The sequence below is a fragment of the Pteropus vampyrus genome, unplaced genomic scaffold (genome assembly GCF_000151845.1).
Source record: "Pteropus vampyrus isolate Shadow unplaced genomic scaffold, Pvam_2.0 Scaffold179, whole genome shotgun sequence".
NCBI classification, from domain to species: Eukaryota; Metazoa; Chordata; class Mammalia; order Chiroptera; family Pteropodidae; genus Pteropus; species Pteropus vampyrus.
In genome coordinates, this window is record NW_011888960.1 from 1,821,520 (window position 1) to 1,831,668 (window position 10,149).

Genomic DNA, 10,149 nt, shown 5'->3' on the forward strand with positions numbered 1-10,149 from the left:
GCTTCCTGCGCTTTTGCACACACGTGTGCCCCTTCCCTCATTTCCTCGTCCCCAACTGGGGGGAAACAGAGTCCCAAGGAGAAGCGATTTACTTGCCCAGTGTCACACGGCTAGGGGCGTGGGGACAGGATGGAGAGGAGCCTGAAATGAAGGTTGGAGAAAATTTTAACAGATGTGTCCGTAGAAGTGTCGTTCTTATCACGAACAACCGGGGCGCGTTGGGGTGGGAATGTTTTTCTGTTTTCCAGACTTTCCTGTTACTTAAAAAAAAAAAAAAAACAATACATTTAATAAGTAAAATACCTTCCAATCAGACCCCTGGTGGGAAAGTGTTCTCTTTACTCGTGGGGTCCCTAAAACACTTTGAGCCGAGGCAGGTGGGTCAGGGAGTTAAAATCTCTGGGGGGTTCACAAGGCGCCCTTGTGGATTGAGGGGTTCTGGTGTTTGGGTGGCGATCGACAGCGCCCCCCAGGGGCCGCACGACACGTTTCTGATTAGATTTGCTGGAGACAGATGGAGCCGCTCCGTTTCTTTATCCCACAAACACATACTGATTGGGGAGCTCTTAAGAGCTGGGCTTGAGCGCTCCAAAAGGAGCCAAGCCCGACACCCTCGTCCTGGTTTCCTCCATCCACAAGGGCTGAATTCGAAATCCAATCCTGTGGCGCTTAAGGAGGATTTCCAGGACCTGCACACACGTTTGGGAGGACCCCCATTCAGTCACCCGCGCGCTCTGAGGCCCTAGCGACGGCCCTCTGGGCAGTGGAGGCCGCTGCGGTGGCACCGAAACGCTAGGTACACAAACATTGCGCCACTGGGCGCGGGTGCCGACTCTGGAACATTCTGCGGTTTCTTCCCTTCTGCTCTTGGGGGGAAGGGGGATTTCACTGCCACCCTATGTCGTTAGATCTGTGATTGTATCACCATAGATGACTTCTGCATTTGCATCGCTTAGCTACTGTGTTTACACACGCTCGAACTTTCTGCCTAAGTTCTAGAAAAGTTCGGAGCCTAGTGCTTTTTTTCTTTTTAAAGGGAGATTTCTACCTTCAGAAGAGCATGGGTGAAAGGCAGCAAAGAGGTCTTCAGATAATGGCCACACTCACCCCTTATCTTAAAAAAAGAAAAGAATTTCTTTTGTTTATATTACTTAGTCAGCTGAGGAACTCAACATATTTTTTGCATTCAATCATAAAATGTTAGAGCTGCTGGCTTTTCACAGCGTGCCAGTTTGATCTGCCCCCCCCTTTTTTTTTTTTACCAAGAACATTTATTATTCCGTCCCATCCACATTTTTAAAAAGGAAAAAAAATGAATTTTTAAAAATTAAAAGAAAACCTTTTTATATACGTATTCATTGGTGGTGTCACAGCCCAGCCCTGGAGTCAGGTGTCTGCTGAGTGCAGTGGGTTTTTCCTCTTTATTCCTTACTGGAGAGAGCAGAGCTGGGACCCCGCGCTGTCCTTCCACTGCTGGGTGATCCTGCTAGGCACATCTCTTCCCCAGCTGAGCCTCTGAGCCCACATCCATACAATGGGTTTATAACTGGCTACTTTGTGGGTGGTTTGAGGCCCGGGCGAGAGATGGTAGGTATGAGCTTCCAGGCCCTACCGTGCACCTTTTCCTGATGATTCACTACATTTCTTGGTTTTCCGCTGCCCAGCAGAGCAGCCTTATATCACCATGCCACTGTGTGTTTCAGGGTCTGGCACCAGAACCTCGGGGTGTCTCCACAAGACACCAGAAGGTGTGGCGAGGCAGAGGCCCAGCTCAGGGGAAGGTCCCTCCTTGAGACCAACTGACACAATGGCTTCGGTGTTGCCACCGAGACCCCCAGTCCAGGCAGTGACGATGCCGCTTCTGGCTGGAGATGGAGCCAAAGAGAGGCCAGCACGATCTGGTCTGTGGTGACAACAGAAGCAGCAAGGGCCTGGCAGCCAAAGGGGACAGACTGAGTCTTTTTGACCTGGGCTCCTCCCAATGTTAGGTGTGCCTAGGAATAAACCTAGAGGTGGTACTGGGCGGTGGGAATGGTTTGGATTCCGAAGGCGAAGGCGGGGCCTGGACTCCCACCTTTCATATGTGGGCCTGCAGAAGTCACTTGCCCTTGCCGAGCCCCTGCCTTCTCCCTTTTGTGGTGTCTCCAGGGGACTGTGGGGAGACTCGGTGTAGCTAGGGTTGGCATCACCCCACAATCACTGTCCGCATCCTGCCCTCAAAGTCAGCTTTGGATCTGTCCCGGGATCACAGGAGAGGAAAGGGTGGCTCCCTGTCTGCTCTGTGACCTTGGGCAAGAGGCTTAACGTTCCTGAGCCTCGGTTTCTCCATCTTTAAACTGGGACTGTGGCCCTCATAGGGCTGAGGAAGACCACGTCTGAGAAAGCGCCAGGTGCAGGGGTGCTCTTGGGAGCGGGGGCTGCCTCCGACTGCTCCGTGTTCTCTTGAGGAACCACAGCCCTTTCACTGTCCCCCCTGGGCTGTTGGAGAGCTCCCCTCTCTGCTCAGTACCCTCCACGACTCCCTCTTTCCCACCCATCCAGCCCTCATCCACTCTGCCGTGGTCCCCTAGGAGAACTTGGTGGGCCTGTGATCACTGGATGTCTCTCGTCCTTCCCACCCCCACACCTGCGCTCACGTGGCTCCTCCTCCTCCTCCTCCTCCGCCTTGTTGCTGTCCCCTTTGGGTTGGGCCATAATCTTTCCCCATCCTCCAAGACCCAGCCAAAGTGCCTCCGAGAAGCCTTCTCTGGTTTCTCCAACTTTTCCGGCCCCAGGGCCCTGGAGGACTTTGTCCCAACATTCGGATTGTGTCAAAGTCCCGGAGATCCTCCCCTCCCCTCCCTGACTTGCTTGGGGGCAGGGCTGTGACTTTCTCCTCTTTGACTTCCCCACCCTCCCACCTTGGGTGCAGCCCTGGCACCTAGTAGGTCCACAATTCATTGTGCGGTGGAAGAATATTTTCAAAGAGCACTGCTGAAAAGTATCAGAAGAGAACGGGACAGAAATGGCCACTTATTAAGCTTCTCCCCTGCACCAGCTGCATTACAGACATCATCTCAAGAACTAAGCAGGATATGATTATGAACTGATCCCACAAGGTGCTTGTTATCCCCATTCCACAGGCAAGGAAACAGGCTCAGAGAGGGGACGTACCCACAGCCGATGACCACGAGACGCGGGACCAGGCCCCGGGCCTGTCTGACCGAGAGACGGAGCGGACCCAGCCATCCAGCTGTGGGAACCTCAGCCTGTTGATGCCTCTGCCTGTGCAATCCCACCCTAGGCAGCGCTGGCTGAAGCCTCCGCCTCTCGGCTTGTCTGGAGCTCTGCTCACTCTGGGCAGAGAGGTCCCCAGCATCAGTTCTGAAGGGAGCCCGCACGTCCTAGGATCCCCTGAGTCAGGCTCTGGTGTCACTGCTGCCTCTCCCAAGCCACTTGGTGCTTGGGATTTGGGGGAGCCAGAGGCAGGGAGACTCAGCAGCCGCTTGGCCCATGGGTGACTTCACCCTCCACACTCAGGCAGTTAGGATAGAGCAAGCTGATATTGCACAATCCTTACAAACAGAACTCCATGGTCAGGCCTGGCAGAGCTTGCAGCACTGTGTCATGTCAGCGAGCCCCCTCCTTTGAGACAAGGGCCCAGAGAGGTTAGGCAACCTCTCCAAAGTCACACAGTGTTCAGAACATTCTAACTTTGCTCAGCTTGTGTGAGCCATTCACCTTTGTTTGAACCCTCAAACATTTATCTCTAGAGGCTGGGATTACTTTCATTTTCTTCCCTATAACTCTGTATGGTTTGAAGTTTTCAACACAAATGTGGAAATTTTGTAATCAAGAATGAAAGTTAAAAATATTGGCAGGCAACCATATTTAGCCTAAACCATATTTATATTTAGGGCAACTTATTAAAAAAAAGTTGCAGCGTTAGACCGCTTGGGTTAGAACCCCAGCTTGACCACTCACCTGCTGTGTGTCCTTGGGCAAGTTACCTCTCTGAGACTCAGTTTCCTCACGTGTAAAATGAGGATAATAATAGCATTTTTCTTGTAGGGACAATATGAAGATCACAAGAGACAGGGGTCAGCAAGCTACAACCCATGAGCCAAAATCTAACCCATTCCCTCTTCCTGTACGACCCACATGTTAAGAAAGGTTTATACATTTTAAATGGAGGAAAATCGAAGGATATTTTGTGACACGAGAAAGTTGTACACCATTCACATTTCCGTGTCCACAAGTAAAGTTTTATTGGGACACGACCACGCCCATTCGCTTACTATCCTCTGAGGCTGCTTTCAGACTACAATGGGAGGTGACTAGTTGTGACACTGTGAGAGGTTCACAAAGCCTAAAATATTTACCTCTGTCCCCTTACAGGAAAAGTCGGCCAAGCCGATATGGATGAAATGTGCTTTAGAACAATGCCAGGCTCAAGGTAAGCGTTTAGTAAACTTTGATGTTATTAATATATGGATATTTATAAAATCTTCTTCCCCTAGGATGAGTTTAAAAGCAGTCATCTCTTTTAAAATAGGTTTCGTTGGGCCTCAGGCATGTTAAAATACAAAATTCAACTGAGTAAATTTGACGACCTAATTGGCTTTATTAAAGGATTCGTGAATCAGGCAGCCAGAAGGGGTTGTACAAAATGGAAAATATTGATAGGCAGAAAGAGGCCGGACTCTGAAGAGTGGATGATGTGAGCCTAGGACGCCGTCCCTAGGGAGAAGGCAGGGGGTCTCGTCAGGCAGATTGCCTCACTCGTGTTGGTCTGGAAGTTCCAGACTGATTGGTTTAAAATTCCAGTCCTGGGAGAGGCTCGAACTGCACCGAGGTTAATTAAGTTTGGTTTGGTGACGTGGCTTAGCCAAAGTGACTCCATTTTGGCTGCTGCTCTTCTTCTTCTTTTTTTTTTCTAACGGGCACATCTTTCATACGGTCATGTTCTGAAAGGGGAATGTCATGGTTAATTGACATAATTAATTGACGGCGATTTTCTTTCTTAACGGTGCATAAGTTAATGAGAGGGCCTTAAATCACTGACATCTTAGATCCAGTAGAATACAGTAATGTAAAAAGGTTTAAGACGGACCGAAATTAAAATGCCACAGTCATTCCATTAACAAATACTCTAGCATGAGGACAGACTAGCTAACAAACAGGTACAACCCAGGTGCCAAGTGCCAGGGTAGACATTGGGGAGGCTCAGACAAGGGGCCTTCACTCATCTTGTCATGAGGAAAGATGCCCAGAACAGGGGACAGCTACCTGGAGATAAACACTGGTGTAGAATAGAAATGTCTGGACGAAATACCTCTGAGAGACGGGTCCGTTTTCTACCACTTTCCCCTGGGGAGATTTCGTTTCCTCTCCTGCAAAATGGGGGCAGTAATAACCCCAAGGGACCAACTGTCAGATTCACTGTGGGACCAGACGAATCCCAGCAGCCTGTGTGAACAGTCCCCGTGGCTGGCCATTTCTGTCTGTCCCACTAGCCCGGGAGCTGGGACTTGGTTTCTCGCCTCTCTTGGTCCCCAGCATAAACCTCGAAGCAGGGTCGTTGGACAGGCACATGAAAACAAGCCGAGGAGAGGGACCAGGAAGTAGCAGGGCCTCCATGACTCAGGCAAGCCTGTTCCTGAACCAAGGACACAGCCTGCCAGCATGGCCCTAAGCCACACCCCGGCCACTGGGGGAACTGACGCCAGGGGAGAAGCGACAGCTTTCTGTTGTTAGCTAATGTTTTTAGACAGAGTATAAATTGAGACATAATTTCCTTTTCATGATTAGAAAACACTAATTAATGTTGGAGGCAGCAAATGAGGTCATAGTTTTTCCCCAGGGACGAGGAAGAAACGTTATTGGTGGCACGTTCCAAATCACAGCTGAAGACTCAGAAATTATGCATCCCAATTTCGCCCTTGGGGGTACGTTTTTTGGAGGGCAGCTCTTATTAATGATCATCGCCAAACTCTACTGAGCACGTGCTGTGCTCCCGGCACTCTGCCAAGTGCCTTATGGTCCTTTGCTCGTGTGATCGTGACACCGTGAGGCAGGTGCCATTGCCACCCCCGTGTGAGGAGGCGAGGCACCTAAGTGGGACCCAGAGAAGTTAACTAACTTGTCTTTAGGCGCGCAGCCAGGAAGCGGCTCCGCTGGGTGCCCGGTGCTCCCTCCCTCCCTCCCTCCATTTCCTAAGTCCTTTGTCCTTATCACTGCACAACACACCGTGGGCGTGTCACGAGGGTGGCATGTCGCACCATTTCACTATTTCTTGGGATGCTGACTTTTAGGGGGTTGCTTCTAGGTTCAAGAGGAAAGGGGAAAGGAAATATACCCCACACTCAGGCTTTCTGCCTGGGGCTCCCTGACTCCCTGAGCCGCATGGCACAAATGATTCATTCTCTGGCCTTGACCTCAGAGGGTTTGGCCACCCACTGAGAGTGAAGTCACACCTCCAGCTTTCCAACTCGTTCATTGGTTCACTCATTCGACTTCAGGCAGGCAAGAAACGGGCCTGGTTGGGCTTGCTTGGGGTCAGAGACAAGTACACAAATGCCTCTCCCTGTCCCAAAGTTATGGCTGGACTGCTCACTTCTGGCCTAAGAAACCCTCCTGGAGTAGTTCGTTAGGGCTGTTGTAACAACATACCACAAGTAGAGTGGCTTAATACAACAGAAAGATATTGCCCCACAGCTCTGAAGGGGCGGGTCCTCGTGAAGGCTGGGAGTGAGACTGGTCCAGGCCTCTCCTCTTGTGTCTGGTGGGTTGCCGGCAATCTTTGGTGTTCCTTGGCTAGTAGAGGCATCAGCCTGACTCTGCCTTCATCTTCACGCGGCCTTCTCCGTGTGTGTGTGTGTGTGTGTGCACATGCCCGTGCACCTGTGTCCAGGTTTCCTCTCGGTCTAAAACTTTCTCTTCATATTAGATTAGGTCCCACCCTAAAATGACCTCATTTTAACTTGATGACCTCTGTAGACACCCCGTTTCCTAATAAGGTCACATTCTGAGGCTTTGGGGATTAGACTTAACATATCATTCTCAGGGGACATAATTCAATCCTTAACAGGGCTGGTAACCCAAAGGTAATCCTCTGATAATAATATGTTTAATACTACAAAGATGTCCATTTGGCCCAGGTAAATATATCCATTTCACACGATCCTCCCGAAAATACTGAGGATGTTTCTTTTTTCCTCCCTTGGAGTTCAACGAATTTGTTCTGAAGTTGATAGGATATAATAAACAATCAAGAATAGCCAGGAAAACTAAAAAAGATGGGCAGTGGGGTGGGGGTGAGCCCTAGCAGATACCACGACATGCCATGAATTCTCAGCAATGGAACTGGTGTAGTCGGAAGATGAACAGCCAGACAGACCCATGGAATGGGATAGAAAGCCCAGAAACTTGCCCAAGGACGTATGGAAATTTGGTGTATGATGAAGGTGGCATCTCAAGTCGCTGGAGCATAAGGGACTTTTTTAATGAGTGATCTTGGGACAACTGGACAGCCATTTGGGAAAAAAGATTAGAAGCGAACCCGTACCTCCCTCCAAATATTGAAATGAATATCGAACGGCCCAGAGTCTAGATTTTAAAAATGAACACTTACAACTTGTAGAGGAAAACGTAAGAGGATTCTTTGATCACCCGGAAGTAAGGACAGCCTTTCAATGTAGAAACAGTTAAAAAAAAAAAAAAAAAAAACCTTGATAAATTCAACTACATAAAAATTAAAGATAAATTAAAAAAAAAAAAAACTTTTTATGGCCAAAAAGAAAAGCTCCATAAGCAAAGTTAAAAAACAAACAAACAAAAAAAAAACAAATGGGAGACAATATTTGTAACTTAAGGACAAAGGCTAATTTCACTAATATTTATGGTGTCCTTAGAGATGAAAAAAATATATCATTTTAAAATGGCCCAAAGCCACAAGCAGATAGTCACAGAACAAGAACTGCAGACAGACCCCGAATATGTATAAAGATGCTCGTTCGTAATCACGATAAGAGGTAAGAAAATTATAACTACAACTGAGAGGCTCTCATCTATCAAATTGGCAAAAATCCAAAAATTTGACAGGACCCTCTGCTGAAACAAGAGCCATCTGAATGTGGACTGGATGTGAGCTGATGCGACAAACATGTTAATTTGGGTGGTTACTTAGGGGAATGTCTTGTTCTTACGAGATGTGTGAAGAAGAATTTAGTGGCGAAAGGTCACGATGTTAGCACCTTGCTCTAAATGTTCAGAAGAAAATGCACACGTAAACAAATATGACAGAACGTTAACACGAGGACTTACGAGCCAGTGCTCTTAGCAGCATTATTCATAATAGCCAAAACTGGAAACAACCCAAATGCCCACCAATTGATTAATGAATAGGCGAAATGTGGGAAATGGATTTACGGGGACGCTACTCGGCAATAAAAAGAAACAAGCGAGTGACAGGGGCTGTCATATGAAACTCAAAGATGTGATAGTGAACGAAGCCAGACACACGAGACCGCGTAGTGTCCGATCCCACTTAATCCGAAACGTCCAGAAAAGGCAGATTGATAGAGGCATTCGGTAGATTAGTGGTTGTCTAGGGCTGGCGTGGGCACAGGGGTCACCTGTAAGTGGGTTTAAGGGAGGGACCTACCCAGGGGACCATGAGAATGTTCTAAAATTGATTTCGGGTGATGGTTGCATCACTTGGTAAAGTTACCAAAAAAAAAAAAAAAAATTGGATTTATACTCATATAGGGTATATGTCATGATATTTAAAGTATACCCTAATATATTTTTTAAAAGATTCAGTTCATGATTCAGGTTGAGATTCAGTTGACGTCTGACCCAGGAGCCCTTCCTGGGTGGTCGTAGCTGGGGAAGATGCCACCCTTTGGCTGTAGAGTCCTGTGGGTCCCAAGACCTAGCACAGCCTCTGAGTCACGTCAGTACCGATTCACACACTGTGCCCTCCACCTCGGTGTGAGCTCCCTGGGGACAATGCTCAGTGTTCGTGGAATCCTCCAGCAAGTTTCAGCTCACATGCGACTCAGCGAAGCCTTGCTGAGGGAACGTGCAAGTGGCAAGGCAGAGCCGGGCAGAAAGAGAATCCGATTTCCTGAGCGGGGTCCTTGAGACCTAGATGAGTGTGAGTACGGTATACTTAATGTAATGCAGTTTTATCCCGTAGATAAGAATGCCAGGCAAAGGGAAGAAAGCTCGCTGCTATGTGAATGAAGTGAGTAGACAAGTTACTCTTTCCTGGGAAAGGCTGGCAGGGAATAGAAAGCGAGAAGGAAGAAAATATAGATGTAGGTAAATGAAAACCTTGGTTGGGGAATCTGATGTATGAAGATGATAAAGATATGGCTTACAGAAGGGAGCAGAGGGGAGGAAGAAAGGGAGGGAGGGCGGGAAGGAGAGAAGCAAGGAGAGAAAGGGTGTGGGGTGCGGGGGAGAGAGCAAGCAAGCCACACCCCACAGGGCTCCGAAGGCCCTGAGGGGACCCGGGCTGTTCCTCTGAGTGGGGCAGGAGCACAGAGGCTGTGCTCAAAGCAGTGACAGGGAGGATGTGTGTCATCGACAGGACAATCATAGGAGTCACTTCACTTGCGAGTGTGAGGATAAGATGAGTTCACAGTACAAAGTTGAAGCACGGTGACACATAGTAAGCACCAAACCCACAAGTTAGGGGCATGATCACTATTTTCTCTCCCTCACACTGCAGGCCCACAGAGGTGAAGCATCTCTTGAGGTCACAGCTGTCCATCTTGTGTCCCGCGGGCAGCCAGGCTAAGCATGTACCTGCCCTTCAGGAGAAGCCCAGGGGCGGGCGGTCTGCTCCTGGGGGACAGGGGTGCCGGGCAGTGAAGGACGGGCAGAGTACAGGGTGACTTAACTGTGCCACCCACCACCTCCACTTCCTGGGCCTCTGAACCTCCATTCCTCACCTGGGGTGGAGTGTAGCAGTGACACCTCCTACAGGGGTCTCTAAGGGGCCAGACTAAGGCCGAGCCAGTGAACCCAAGCCAGGGCCTGGGGTCAGCGTCTCACAAAAAGTGCTGCCTATTCAGGTTCCTTTATGTGGCAGATATTTATTGACTCATGTCACAAGCCACACCAGCTGGGACGCTGGTGACACCAGGTGAACAAGAGATA

At 49.1% G+C, this 10,149-nt stretch overlaps 1 long non-coding RNA gene across 1 annotated transcript in view; it reads left to right on the top strand.

The window, feature by feature from the left end:
• The first annotated feature begins 43 nt into the window (after window positions 1–43).
• The window catches only part of LOC111746217, a 14,995-nt gene continuing 4,889 nt past the window's right edge, over window positions 44–10,149 (top strand). The window contains exons 1-2 of the long non-coding RNA XR_002783020.1: window positions 44–152; window positions 4,378–4,435. This is a non-coding gene — a long non-coding RNA (uncharacterized LOC111746217). The remainder of the gene's footprint in view (window positions 153–4,377; window positions 4,436–10,149) is intronic.